Source organism: Ovis aries, chromosome 2 (assembly GCF_016772045.2).
Source record: "Ovis aries strain OAR_USU_Benz2616 breed Rambouillet chromosome 2, ARS-UI_Ramb_v3.0, whole genome shotgun sequence".
In the NCBI taxonomy this organism is placed as follows: domain Eukaryota; kingdom Metazoa; phylum Chordata; class Mammalia; order Artiodactyla; family Bovidae; genus Ovis; species Ovis aries.
This window is the reverse complement of record NC_056055.1, coordinates 111,115,239-111,120,831: the sequence shown is the minus strand read 5'-3', so window position 1 is coordinate 111,120,831 and position 5,593 is coordinate 111,115,239.

Here is a 5,593-nt window from a genome sequence, read left to right as displayed (position 1 = left end):
TTTGAAAATAAGCTACACAGAATTTTTCACATGGCTACACCAGCTTACATTCCCACCAGTAGTGTAGAAGGCTTCCATTTTCTCCACACCCTCTGGAAAATTTTATTTTGTAGAGTTTTAAACGATGACCATTCTGAGCAATGTGGCATGGCACTTCATTGAAATTTGGATTTTCGTTTCTGTAATAAATAGTGATGTTTCATGTGCCTGTTGGCCATGTATTTTTCTTTGCAGAAGTGTCTATTTAGGTCTCTTGACCTTTTTTTTTTTTTTGATTGGGTTGTTTTTTTCATATTAAACTCTAATAGTTCTTCATATATTTTGGAAATTAATTCTTTGTCAGTAGCAGAAGGCAATGGCACCCCACTCCAGTACTCTTGCCTGGAGAATCCCAGGGATGGGGGAGCCTGGTGGGCTGCCATCTATGGGGTTGCACAGAGTTGGACACGACTGAAGTGACTTAGCAGCAGCAACAGCAGTAGCATCTTTTGCAAATATTGTCTCCTATTCCCCAAGTGGTCTTTTCTCATTTTTATGGTGTCCTTTGCTCTGTAAAAGCTTTTAAGTTTAATTAGGTCCCATTTCTTGTTTTTATTTTCATTAGTCTGGGATTGATCCAAAAAGATATTGCTGCCATTTATGTCCAAGAATATTCTCCCTAGGATTTCCTTTAGAAGTTTCATAGTATCTATTCTTACATTTAGATCTGTAAGCTATTTCCAATTTATTTTTGTTTATGGTATTAGCAAATTTTCTAATTTCATTCTTTATCATGTAGCTGTCCACTTTTCCTAGTACCAGCTGTTGAAGAGACTGTCTCTTCTCCATTGCATATTCTTGCCTCTTTTGTCACAGATCGCTTGACCATACATTTGTGGGTCTATTTCTCGGCATTCTGTCCTGTTCCACTGATCTGTATTTCTGTTTTTGTGCCAGTTCTGTAGCGTTCTGATGACTCCCTTATATCAGTAGTCAGGGAGCATGATGCCTCTGGCCCCATTCTTCTTTCTCAAGATTGCTTTGGGTATTTGGGGGTCTTCTGTGTTTCCATACATTAAAAACATTATTTATTTGTTTACTTTTGGCTGTACTGGGTCTTGGCTGCTGTGTGAGGGCTTTCTCTCGCTGCAGCAAGCAGCGGCTATGCGTCACTGCAGCGCGCGGGCTTCTCACTGTGGTGGCTTCTCTTGCTGTGGAGCACGGGCTCCCGGCACGTGGGCTCACTAGTTGTGCCCAGGGTGCTTGGTTGCCCCTCAGCAAGTGTGATATTCCCACCAAGCATCGAACCTGTGTCCCCTGCATTGGTAGGCAGATTCTTAATCACTAACCGAACACCAGGGAAGCCCTCCATACATATTTTATTTTCTCAAGTTCTGTGTAAAATGTCTTTGGTAATTTGAGTGGTATTGCATTGAATCTGTAGACTGGCTTGAGCGACTGAACTGATGCTTCCAATCCAAGAACATAGTGTATCTTTATACCTGCTTGTGTCGTCTTCTAAATCTTTTATCATTATCTAACAGTTTTCGGAGTATAAGTCTTTGCCTCCTTCAGTTCAGTTCAGTTGGTCAGTCGTGTCCGACTCTTTGTGACCCCATGAATCGCAGCCCGCCAGGCCTCCCTGTCCATCACCAACTCCCAGAGTTCACTCAGACTCATGTCCATTGAGTCAGTGATGCCATCCAGCCATCTCATCCTCTGTCGTCCCCTTCTCCTCCTGCCCCCAATCCCTCCCAGCATCAGAGTCTTTTCCAATGAGTCAACTCTTCGCATGAGGTGGCCAAAGTACTGGAGTTTCAGCTTTAGCATCATTCCTTCCAAAGAACACCCAGGACTGATCTCCTTCAGAATGGACTGGTTGGATCTCCTTGCAGTCCAAGGGACTCTCAAGAATCTTCTCCAATACCACAGTTCAAAAGCATCAATTCTTCAGCACTCAGCCTTCTTCACAGTCCAACTCTCACATCCATACATGACTGCTGGAAAAACCATAGCCTTGACTAGACGGACCTTAGTCGGCAAAGTAATGTCTCTGCTTTTGAATATGCTATCTAGGTTGGTCATAACTTTTCTTCCAAGGAGTAAGCGTCTTTTAATTTCATGGCTGCAGTCACCATCTGCAGTGATTTTGGAGCCCCCAAAAATAAAGTCTGACACTGTTTCCACTGTTTCCCATCTATTTCCCATGAAGTGATGGGACCAGTTGTCATGATCTTCATTTTCTGAATGTTGTGCTTTAAGCCAACTTTTTCACTCTCCATTTTCACTTTTATCAAGAGGCTTTTGAGTTCCTCTTCACTTTCTGCCATAAGGGTGGTGTCACCTGCATATCTGAAGTTATTGATATTTCTCCTGGCAATCTTGATTCCAGCTTGTGTTTCTTCCAGTCCAGGGTTTCTCATGAGGTACTCTGCATATAAGTTAAATAAGCAGGGTGACAATATACAGCCTTGATGTACTCCTTTTCCTATTTGGAACCAGTCTGTTGTTCCATGTCCAGTTCTAACTGTTGATTCCTGACCTGTATACAGATTTCTCAAGAGGCAGGTCAGGTGGTCTGGTATTCCCATCTCTTTCAGAATTTTCCACAGTTTATTATGATCCACACAATCAAAGGCTTTTGCCTCCTTAGACAGGTTTAATCCTAAGTATTCTATTCTTTTTGATACTGTAGTAAATGAAATTGTTTCCTTAATTTCTCTTTTGATGTTTCCTTGTTTGTATATAGAAATGCAACAGATTTCTGTATGTTAATTTTGTGTCCTGAAAATTTACAGAATTTATTAATGAACTCTAATAGTTTCCTGGTAGGGTCTTTAGGATTTTCTATGTATAGCAGCATGTCATATGCAAACCATGATAGTTTTACTGTCTTCTTTTCCAACTTGGATTCTTTTTATTTTTCCTGTGTGACTGCATGGCTAGGAGTTCCAAATCTATGTAGAATAAAAATGTTAAGGGGGCATTCTCTTATTTCTGAACTTAATGGAAATGCTTTCAGCTTTCAACTGTTGAATATGAGATTAGCTACTGGTTTGTCACATGTGGCCTTATTATGTTGAGATATGGTCCCATTATGCCCACTTTCTGAGGAGTTTTTAATCATAAATGGATGTTGAATTTTATTAAAAGCTTTTTCTGCATCTATTGAGATGATAATATGGTTTTTATTTTTCAGTTTGTTAATATAATGCAACACACTGATTGATTTCCAAATAATGAAAAATTCTAGCACCCCTATGATAAATTCCCTTGATCATGGTGTGTGATCTTTATATTGTATTGTTGGAATTGATTTGCTCGTATTCTGTTGAGTATTTTTGTATCTGTGTTCATCAGTGATATTGGCCTGTAATTTTCTTTTTTTGTGATATCTTTGTCTGGTTTTGTTATTAGGGTGACGTGGCCTCATAGAATGAGTTTGGAACTGTTTCTTTCTCTGCAATTTTTTCAAAATAGTTTTAGAAGGATGATTGTTAACTCTTCTCTAAATGCTTGGTAGAGTTCACCTGTGAAACCCTCTAGTCCTGGGCTTTTGGTTGCTTGGAGTTTTAAATTTTCTGATTCAATTTCAGTATTGATAATTGGTTTGCTCATATTTTCTACTTGGTCCTCATGCAGTCTTGGAACCTTCCTAATAATCTGTCCCATTTCCTCTGGCTTTCCAGTTTTTTGGTGTATAGTTGCTCACAGTAGTCTTTTATGTCCTTTTTATTTCTGTAGTGTCAGTTGTAGAGTCTCTCTTTTCATTTCTAATTTTATTGATGTGAATCCTCTTCCTTTTTTTTTTTCTTTTCTTTATGAGTGTGGCTAGTGGGCTTCCCTGGTGGCTCAGGTGGTAAAGCGTCTGCCTGCAGTGCGGGAGACCTGGGTTTGATCCCTAGGTTGGGAAGATCCCCTGGAGAAGGGAATGGCAACCCACTCCAGTACTCTTACCTAGAAAATTCCATGGATGGAGGAGCCTGGTGGGCTACAGTCCATGGGGTCACAAAGAGTCAGACACAACTGAGTGACTTCAGCGGTTTATCCATTTTTCTCTTCATTTCAAAGAACCAGCTTTTAGTTTCATTGATCCATAGGGAAGCATTAAAGACTTTCTTACACTGGGGGGAGGGACTTCTAAAGTGGACAAGTCAATATTTAAAGTTAAATGTGAAGGAAACCATGCTGAATGACAACTGTTCCCTTTTAATGGCTGTTTCTATTTGCATTATATATTCAGGTGTACCTGTGTTGGTTGCATATATACTTATGCATGTATAACTTCATCTTGGATTGATCCCTTGATCATTATATAGTGTCCTCCTCTGCCTCTGGTAACAGTCTTTAAAGTCTATTTTGTCTGGGTATTGCCATTCTAGCTTTCTTTTGGTTTCCATTTGCATGGAATACCTTTCTCGAACTCCTCATTTTCAGTCTGTATGTGTCCCTAGATCTGAAGTGGTGCTTGTGTAGACAGCGTCTTATGTTTCTATCCATTGAGCCATTCAGTGTCTTTCATTTAAAGCATTAAATTCATTTACATTCAAAGTAATTATCCACAGGTATGTCCTTATTACCACTTTGTTAATTGTTTTTATGAGTCCTTTTTCCCCCTTCCTCTTTTGTTCTCCTCTCTTATAATTTGATAGCTAACTTGAGTGTTGTAAATGGGTCCTTTTTTCCTTTTTATGTTTGTGTCTATCGTAGATTTTCAGTTTGTGGTGATCAGCAGGTTTTGATATAGCATCTATATATAAACATGATTATTTTAAGTTGCTGGTCTTTTAATTTCAAATGCATCTCCAATACCCCACCTTGTGCTCTCCTCATGATTGATGCTTTTGATATCATGTTTAGGAGTGGTTGACTTCCTATGTACCTTTACCAGTGAGCTTGTCCATTCATAATTTTCTTTTTCCTAGTTGTGGCCTTTTCTTTTCCACCTAGAGAAGTTCCTTTGGCATTTGTTGTAAAGCTGGTCTGGTGGTGCTGAATTCACTTAGCTTTTGCTTATCTGTAAAGCTTTTGATTTTTCTGTCAAATCTGCATGAAAGCCTTGCTGGGTATTCCATTTCTTCCCTTTCTTCACTTTAAAGCTATCATGTCACTCCCTCCTGGCCAGTGTTTCTGCTGAGAAATCAGCTGATAACCCTATGGGAATTAGATTGCGTGTTATTTTTTGCTTTCCCTTTTTAAACTTTTAATATTTTCCCTTTGTCTTTAATTTTTGTCAATTTGATTACTATGTGTATCTTCATGCTCCCCCTGGATTTATTCTGCCTGTGACTCTGTGCTTCCTGACAACTGTTCATTTTAAGTCAGCTTGAAATAGCTATAGTGATGAGCACCAGGACCAAACGCTCCAGCTCATTCACATGGTGGAAAAATAATAACTGTCATGGAGGTATTTATGTTAAATCTTGGGAATGACAGTGACCAATACGTCCTCATTCCCTACAGGACCTGATAACTTCACAATGACTACACTGGAATGCTGGTAAATTGCTCTATAGTGACAGAAAATGGATACGGGGGTTTAGGATACTGTCCTAATGGCATCCTATGCTCATGTACACGCACAGAAACATCTAAAAGGAGGGATGGTAAACGG